Source organism: Pan paniscus, chromosome 1 (assembly GCF_029289425.2).
Source record: "Pan paniscus chromosome 1, NHGRI_mPanPan1-v2.0_pri, whole genome shotgun sequence".
Lineage (NCBI taxonomy): Eukaryota > Metazoa > Chordata > Mammalia > Primates > Hominidae > Pan > Pan paniscus.
In genome coordinates, this window is record NC_073249.2 from 28,260,351 (window position 1) to 28,270,166 (window position 9,816).

Sequence of the window (9,816 nt, forward strand, 5' to 3'; positions counted from 1 at the left end):
ACACTTAGGGATTATGAGAGCTACAATTAAAGGTGAGATTTGGGTGGGGACACAGCCAAATCATATCAAAGCTTCAGTAGCTTTCTAAAGACTACTTCTAGCTGTCCTTTTTCCCTTCATACAATTCAGTGCATCTCACCTCTAGAAGAGTAATATAGATAGATATCCTACTCATAATTTATTTCCATCAGCCCAAATCATAAACTTACAAAATTTATCAAAGACTTACTCAGCCCTCAAATAAATAGTAAGTTCAATATTAGAGTTTTTATTATCATAACTTAGCAGTCCACTGGCTCTAACTTATGAGTAGAGCCCACCATTAACAACATTACTATGGCTGAGCTTCCAGCATCATCCAGACCACCATCTCTGGTCAGTCTGAAATCTTACAAAATACCATTTATTAATGTCTTCATTTAACCTTGACCACTGAAACAGAAATCCACATGCACTAGAGGCCCAGTCCCCACCAGTGTATAGTATACCCATGTAACAAATATGCACATGTGCCTCCAAATCTGAAACAAATAAAATTTAAAAAATAAAAAAATTAAAAAGAAATCAGAATAAGACTATTCTGATTTCTTTCTTGCTTGAAAATGTTCTTGGAAAAGCATTGAATTATTCTGAAACTTCTTAAAGAAGCTGAGCGCAACAAGCCTGTAGTCCCAGCTACTTGGGAGGCTGAGGCAAGAGGATCACTTGAGCCCTGGAGTTTGAGGCTCCAATGAGCTATGATTGCACCACTGCACTCCAGCCTGGGAAACAGGGCAAGTGCTTGTCTCTAAGAAAATTTGGATCTAGTGTAAATGTGGGGCAAAGGAGGACATTGGTTCCTATTTTAGTAAAGGCAATTGCCTGTTTCAAAAATGGCTGAGCCAAACTACTACACAAAGTTCATTCTGCCAGGTTCTTAGCACAAAGCAAATACTACTGGAAATAATGCGTTTTTCAGCAGCATAATGCTTATAGCTTCTGGAAACTTCAGAGAGAATTTCCTCAGCTCTCAGGAATGATTGGATTCATGATAGCATTGGTCCAGTACATACATCAAAGTAAAACAGGGAAGTTCCAGCCAGGCAGTCCCAAAGCAACACTCAGCTTCTCTTTGGAGTCTTTATTCCCAAGAAGTTCTTCAGGCCAGCTCCTGGAATTCCAATACCAAAGACTTTTTAAAATTGTGCTCCAAAGCCCTATTCTTTATGTTATACTCTCTATGAGCTTACAAAAATTAATAACTCCCTTGTGACTTTATTAGACAAAATGCACACAGTATTTGGACTCTCATTCTGATTACTGTAATTGGTAAACTCCAGAATTGCCTTATCTTTGCTAAACATATCCTCCCCACATATGATTAGGCATGGCTACACACTATAGACATTTTTGTGTAGGTCAAGATGTCAGCAAACTTTTCCTATAAAGCACCAGATCTTTTGCATGTTGTGGGTTATACGGTCTCTGTCACAACCACTCAACTCTGCGGTCGTAGCTTGGAAGCAATTATAGACAATACATCAGTGAATGGACATGACTGTGCTCCAATAAAACTGCAAAGTAGATGGTGAACTAGGTTTAGCCCATCATCCAAGTTTGCTGTGCCCTTGTCGAAGCAGCCTTAATAATCAGCTCAAATAATTTTATACCTGCTCTAAAAATAAATGAGTTTTTAATTTAGCAAAGTATTGAACTTTCTCTAACGATGGAGACTATTTTGTACTTTTATTCTGACATAAATAGATAAGCAGAAACATAGTCCAGATTTAGACTTTCTCATAATTGGAAATTTAAGCACAGTTTGGCTGAAATACAATAATAACTAGAATTTATCTAAGGCATAATAATTTATAAAGCTCTTTGACATACTTTATTTAATCTAGTCATCACAACACTATTAAATAAGTATTATTTTTTCTTTGCTTTTTGTAGTGTAGGAAACTACATAAAACTAAGTATAATGGTTCACTTAGAAACAGCAGGGATTTGAACCCAGATCTGATATCAAAACCATACCAACTTCACTGTTCCAAAACTAAATATTAATAGCAAAATTAGCAGCCATTCTTTGAACGATTGGTCAATAAGTTCTGAATCCAAGTGAAAATTCTAGTTAGTCAACATTTCTTCACTTAGTACACAACGTTGCCATGAAAAACTACAAATCAGTATGTTATTGTGTATACACAATATTCAGTACACAAAGCACTCTCCTGGTATACAGCTGATAATGCAATTCACATTTTTAAATAAGGTTGATTCTAGTAGTCTATTTAGCAGGCCTTTCCTGCTCCCTAGTGATGATCAGTTTCATTTTCTAAATATTAAATAACTATATTCTAAGAATCCACTTTACAAGTTTCTGTTTAGAAGAAATTTCAGATGTATTTGTCTGTAGTTTCTGCATTACAGATTTATGTGTTTTGGCATATCTCCAAGTCTTCACAGTAAGTTGACAGTTATTGAAGTGATTCTTTTATTATATCTTCTAACTGTTCCAGTACATGATATTGAACAGGGTCTAGGCTTAGGAACTCATTGAAAGCAGCTAAATGCTCCCATAATAGTTCCTTTGTAAACTTTGAGTCACAATTCAATCTTAAGCAAGTAAGTACCAAATTATATCATTTAAAGACTGTCTCCATGAAGAAAAAAAAAAGGTAAGAGAAAAAAATTCAAGTGTTTCTGCCTTTTCTGCTTCGGTTAACTTTATGCCACCATCTCCAAGTAAAAATGTCCTTCCTTTATTGTTCTTATTACTATAAAGATAAATATTTAACAATTCTTATCATAAAGATAACTGTTTCTATGGTTTCGGAATTTTTTTTAAACCTCAGCACATTCATCATCCTTGTTACCCAGATCTCATTTTTATTGGCTGTACAACTTTTATCTATTCACCATAAGATTTATAATTCTGCCCATATCTTTTTAAAATATGCTATATATTAATAACTCCAAGGACAAAGGAGGAAAAGTTTATTTTTTTCCTCAATAACCATTGTATTTTTCATTTAAAAATCAAATACCATTGTTTTTCAGGTCCCTGCATGTGTAATCCTGTAACACAATGGTGGTGTGTTTCAACAGAAATGTGACCTTGTGTGAATCCCTAAACCTCTGAGTCTTGTCTTATTGGAGTCCTCCCCAAATCAGACCCCAAGGATTTTGGTGCATGTAGCTTATTTGTGGTGGTAATGGTGGTGGTGGTGCAATTTGAGAAAACACTATCAGCTAGTGAAGAGTGGGGCAGGGAAGGGAGTGTTGGTGAACATTGTATTCCTCAGGACAGCTGTTGCTTAATCCACCCCCAAACCACACCCACAACTCTCTGAGACACTATGCAGGACATAGCTCAAAGTTGTCCCACCACACTGGGGAAGAAGCTGGGAATTTACCCACCTACTCCTGTTCAGCATTAATGGGGGTAGCTCTTGAGGTGTTATCTCTCCAGCATTTTTGGCCTGCCCCAAGGTCAAAGGGCACCCTCACGCAGACAGACCCAGGAAGCTGGCCAAATGCAGGAGAAGCATCTGCTGGCAACTTCCCACATGAGATAAAGGTATATGGGCTGGGCACACATAGCACTTGCTACACTAAGGCTTCTTACTTTTAGATGAGGATAAAAATATTTGCCTCAATTACTTCATGGGATGGATGAAAAGATTAATCACTATTAATATTTATGTACTGCTTTAGAATTCACAAAATATCTTCACAGGCATTTTAAAATGCATTCCGGCCGGGCTCAGTGGCTCACGCTTGTAATCCCAACACTTTGGGAGGCCGAGGCAGGCGGATTACCTGAGGTCAGGAGTTCAAGACCAGCCTGGCCAACATGGCAAAACCCCGTCTCTACTAAAAGTACAATAATTAGCCGGGCGTGGTGGCAGGTGCCTATAATTCCAGCTACTCAGGATGCAGAGGCAGGAGAATTGCTTGAATCCGGGAGGCAGAGGTTGCAGTGAGCCAAGTTCACACCGCTGCACTCCAGCCTGGGCAACAAAAGCGAGACTCTATCTCAAACAACAACAATAACAACAACAACAACAACAAAAAAACTGCATTCCTCACACAAGAATGGTATACCTATCTATAATGACAGTCTCCATTTAACACATGAAAATCTGAGGCTCAGAAAGATTAAATCATTTGCTTCATATCACAGAACTGACAATTAGCAAAGGCGGGATTTGAACCAAGTATCCTAACTATTACTCCCAGGCTTTTTCCACCACCGTATGTGTGCATGTGCTCTTTCAAGTACAAAGCATTCTATGTATGTAAGGCATAGTTACTCCTCGAGAGGGGTCACATTAACAAAACAAATGCATAAACAAAATTCTTCCTATTTATCAACTGTGTGTGTGTATATAGTTTTAAAAATATATCAATTAGTGCTGGGTGTGGTGGCTCACGCCTGTAATCCCAGCACTTTGGGAGGCCAAGATGGCTGGACTGCCTGAGGCCAGGAGTTCGAGACCAGCCTGGCCAACATGGTGAAACCACATCTCTACTGAAAATACAAAAAATTAGCTGGGCATGGCGGTGGGCGCCTGTAATCCCTTCTTGACATTCTGCATTCTCTTTAATACAGTGTCCCAGCTACTCGGGAGGCTGAGGCAGGAGAATTGCTTGAACCCAGGAGGCAGAGGTTGCAGTGAGCCAAGACCGTGCCACTGCACTCCAGCCTGGGCAATAACAGCAAACTCCATCTCAAAAAAAATTACATATCTATTTATAAATATATATAATTATACATATATTTATTTATAATTTACTCTCTCTCTCTATATATATATATAGTAAAATGCATACAGAGAGGAGTGCTTTCTGACTTTTAACCCTGGTGTGGCCATCTGCACATTCGTGTGCATCCATGTGACCAGCTGCTTTGGGACCCACTTCATTTCGTTGAAGATGGAGCAGAATAGAACTAAGTCCACCAAAGCACAAGCAGGGTCAAAGTGAACAACCAAATGAAAGAAGTGTTTATGGGGAGATTGAGAACTTTCCCATTGGGGTAGACTCAATGCATACAATCCTTTTCTCAATGGAGCTAACAAGAGAAAATTAAATTATTCCTCAGCCTAAATATATTCTTGGCCACCCACAAACTGAACTGAGTGAAAGGCTGACCTACCTTGACTTCTGGCCAAGGCCCTTCATTCACTAGAAGAGGGTCAAAAGGCTGCTCTTATGAAGCAAAGACCCGGGAGTAAGGTAGAAAACATGAACCTACCGTATTTACTAAGTAAAATGTTTTTTTTCACCTTGTTTACATTACTGACTTGTTCTAAAATTATTTTTGTTCCTGCAAGCAGACAGGCACTTTGAGGTTTTTCTCTGAATAGTATTGGCCCATTTACTTTTTACCCTGTACGTTTATTTCCCTTCATTTATTAGATTTCTTTAAACACGCCCACTGCCCACAGGCCTCCGGGCATGAGTTCAAAATTAAATGCTACAATTACATGAAATGCAATGGCCAAAGAATATAATTTCACAGAAGGGTGGATGGGTGGGTTGGAAGTGGAAGGAGTTCATCAGGGAAGCCAATGCCAAACCAGAAAGGTACATCTTGTACCACACCCTGTAGGCACTAGGCATGAGGAATTATATGCTGGACTCAGTACACTAGCAAAACCGTTAAAAACCTGAGGTTGGATTTAAATTTAGAGGCCAGCAATTTAAAGTGGAGTATAAAGCTGGCCAGAAAACTATCCCTCTCCCCTAATCAGTGGCTATATATCTATGTTCAAGAAAGCCAAAATGGAGTCCTGGAGAGAAAGCCACTAGACTCATTACATAAAGACAGGGCTGATGTGTGCAAAATGGGGAAGAAGGACTGGTTACAATAACAGCTAATATTTATCCAGTGCTTACTTTATGCCAAGCACTACTGTAACTAACAGATATATACACAGAGAGATACATTTATCTAATCCATATAAGCACACTTCAAGGGGCAGTAGCACAATCTGAGGAGACAAGTATCAGGATAAAATTCAGATATAATATAGCCACTGGAATTATCAGAGAGGGAATTTTTTTATATAGATTTATGGAGTACAGGTACAGATTTGTTACATGGATATATTGCATAGTGGAGAAGTTTGAGTTTTTAGTGTAACCATCACCGAAATAGTGTACCTTTTACCTATTAGGTATTTTCTCATCCCTCACCACCCTCCTGCCTTTCTACGTCTCCGTGGAATACCACTGAAGCATAAAAAAGAATAAAATCATGTTTTCTATAGCACTATGGATGGAACTGAAGGTCATTATCAAAAGTGAAATAACCCAAAAACAGAAAGTCAAATACTGCATGTTCTCCTTTATAAGTGGGAGCTAAATAATGTGTACACATAGACACACAGAGTGGAATAGAAAAGAATTTAAAATACCTATGATTAATATGTTAAAGGCTTTAATGCAAAATGTACACAATGTGCAAAAACAAACACAATCAAGTAATCAAGTAACATAAGCAGAGAGATAAAAATTCTAATGAATCAAAAGAAAATTGTAGAAATTCTGTCCCTCATTAATTGGGGTTGGCTCCTGAGATGTTTGCTCATTTTTTTCTTTCTTTTTTTTTGATGTAACAGAAATAAATAATGCCTTTGATAGGCTTATCAGAAGACTGGACATGGCCAAGAAAAGAAAAAACAAAAACAAAACACCACTGAGCTTGAAGACATGACAGTAGAAGTTTCCCAAAGCAAAATGTAAAGAGAAAAAAGATGGGAGGTGGTTGTCAGATGCTAGTGGGAGGGACTCCATTACCTTAGGAGCTGGAGTGGTCTGGACTTCCAGGCGTGGTGGGCCAGAGGCACCTCTCCTGCAAACTCTCAGTGTCTCTCTGGCGGGGTTCGGCCCAAGGTGGATTGACACAGCCTTTGGTGGATTTTAAACAACCTGAACATTAAGCAATACACCTTCCTCAAATCTTTGGCAATTTCAGAATGACTGACACTTCCAAAGCTGTTCCAACTTTTGAAGAGATGTTTGCTAGTAGACTCACAGAAGGTGACAGGGAGTATCAGCAATACCTGAAATGCCCTCCTGAGTCCCCTCTAATTGTTGATGAATGGAATAGCAGAGCTGCTGGGAACCAAAGAAATAGAGACAATTAGTCTCAAGATAACAGACAGTTCAGAGGCAGGGATAGCAGCCAGGGATGGCCAAGTGACAATAGATCCAATCAGTGGCATGGAAGATTCTGGGGGTAACATTACCCATAACACAGACAAGAACCTTACTATCCCCACCAATATTGGCACTATGGTTACAACCAGCAGCCTCCTTACGGTTACTACTGATAGAAATGTCAGCAGCTTTTAGTAAAACCATTTACTTTGCTACCGTGACAAAAATTTGGGTGTCTTCTGTTGGTCATAGTCTTACATCTGATTTTAGAGACTAGATTATTGATATTTTGGAACTTGAGATTTTTTTTTTAAATAGATCTTACTTGTGAGATGTGATGGTTGCTGGGAATACCTAAAATTGTGAATTATATTGCTTGACTTGTACCTCAGAGTCTTCTTTTTTTCATGACTTAATAGTGCTTTGAGTTTGGTATAATTTTCTTATTTGACCTCTAGGAGTTCTTTGTTTTACACAGAAATAAAAAAATTAATAGAAAATGCTTGCTTTTACTTTGTAAGGTAGGGCAGTATCCATATGCTTACATGTGCTCATCTCTAAAATTCTACAAATTAATAGAATCAGCTCACGAATCTCATGAATGCACAGCTATGCTTACTTGTGATATATTATACATAACATCAGCAGTTGAACGGTAAAACAGTTTTTAATTTTGGGTTTTTTTTTTGCTTTTGTTATGTGACTATGGTACTGTGTGATTCCTTATTCTATAGAAAGGAGGTAGCCCCACATTTATTTTGGTCTCTTTTTACAAGGAAACCCATAATAAAGCTGTAAAATAAGAAGGGGACAGAAAAAGAATGGGGAAAAAAAGAAAATATCAGAAAACAAAATATCAAAAAAATATCAAAACTGTGATAATCTCAAAGGTATAATAGATACATAATTAGAATACAAGAAGAGGAAGAAAGAGAAAACAGAGAAAAATATTTGCTGTAATAATGACAGAGAATTTTTCAAAATTAATGAGAACACCAAACCATAGTTCCAGGAGACTGAGAGAATACCAAGCAGAATAAACACCAAAAAAAAAGTAGACATATTATTTTTAAACTTCAGAAAAACAAAAGCAAAGAAAAATATTAAAAGAAGCCAGAAAAAAGAGCACCTGACCTATAGAAGACCAAGAAAAAGAATTACAGTGGACTTCTTATCAGAAACCATGCAAGCAAGAAGAGTGTGGAGTGAGGTACTTACATGTTGAAAAACAAAAACCACCCATTGAGATTTCTATACCCAGTGAACTTCTCCTTCAAAAAGGAAAAAGAAAGACTTTCTTAAACAAACAAATCCAACTCAAATCCAGCAGTGGACCCTGCAAGAAATGTTAAAAGTTCTTCAGAGAGAAGAATAATGATATAGATCAAAAACTCAGGTTTACAAAAAGAAAAGAACCTTGAGGAAGAGTGAATAAACATAAAATAGTCTTCAGTTTTTCTTATTCTTAATTGATCTAAAAGGTAACTCTTTGTTTAGAGTAATAATAGTAATAAAGTTTTGAGTGATTGTAGCATATGGGTAATTTTAATTAGTGAAAGCAACATTGTAAGAAATAGGAGGGAAAAATAGGAACTACATTGTTTTAAGCTATCTGCACTACAGGTGAAGTGGCATATGATCTTATATTAGTTGTAAATATATATTGCAAACTCTAGTGGATGAAAAGAAATTTAAAGAGAAGAATAACAGTTATACTAAGAGAGGGGAGAAAATAGAATCATATGAAATACTCAATTAAGACAAGAGAAGGTAGAAAGAGAAGGTGTGAGAGGTTGAATTTTGCCTTCCCCCACCCCACCAAAGTCATATGTAAAAGTTCTCAGAACCGCAGAATGTGACTGTATTTGGAGATATGGCCTTTAAAGAGACAATAACGTAAAATGAGGTCCTTAGCATGGGTCCTAACCCAATATGATTGGTGTCCTTTTAAGAAGAAGAGATCAAGACAAAATCATACACAGAGAAGACCACATGAGGACACAGCAAGAAAGCAATGATTTGCAAGCCAAGGAGAGAGGTCTCACAAGAAACCAACTCTACCAACATCTTGATCTTGGACTTCTAGCATCCAGAGCTGTAAGAAAATAAACGTATGTTATTTAAGACATCCAGTCTATGGTATTTTCTTATGGCAGCCCTAGCAAACTAATAGAGGGGAAGAAAGAAAAGAAGCAGCAAATAAGTGCAATGATTGCGAAACAGCTGCAAACATGGTAGATAATTAATCCAACTTTATCAATAATCATATTAAATGTGAATGATCTAAATAAACCAGTTTTAAAAATAGATATTGTTGGAGAGGATTTTTTTAAAGGGTCCAACTGTATGTTCTCTAGAAGAAACCCACTTTAAAAACATGAAAAGATTAAAAGTAAAGGAGTAGAGAAAAAACTATCATGTTAACATCAATCAAAAGAAAGCTGGAGTAGCTGTACTAATTTTAGACAAAATAGAGTTCTGAGCAAAAAAAAAATTATCAGAGATAAAGATGGGCATTACATAATGATAAAGGAGTCAATTCTCTAATAAGACATAACAACTATTAACATCCCTAACAACATCCCTAACATCCCTAACAAAATACGTGAAGCAAAAACTGCTAAAACTACAATGAGATATAGAGAAATAGACTATTTATAGTTG

The 9,816-nt window shown here is 37.2% G+C and overlaps 1 pseudogene; it reads left to right on the forward strand.

The window, feature by feature from the left end:
- The first annotated feature begins 6,434 nt into the window (after positions 1-6,434).
- On the forward strand, positions 6,435-7,325 carry LOC100988280 (RNA guanine-N7 methyltransferase-activating subunit-like protein; annotated as a pseudogene).
- Positions 7,326-9,816: the final 2,491 nt, after the last annotated feature.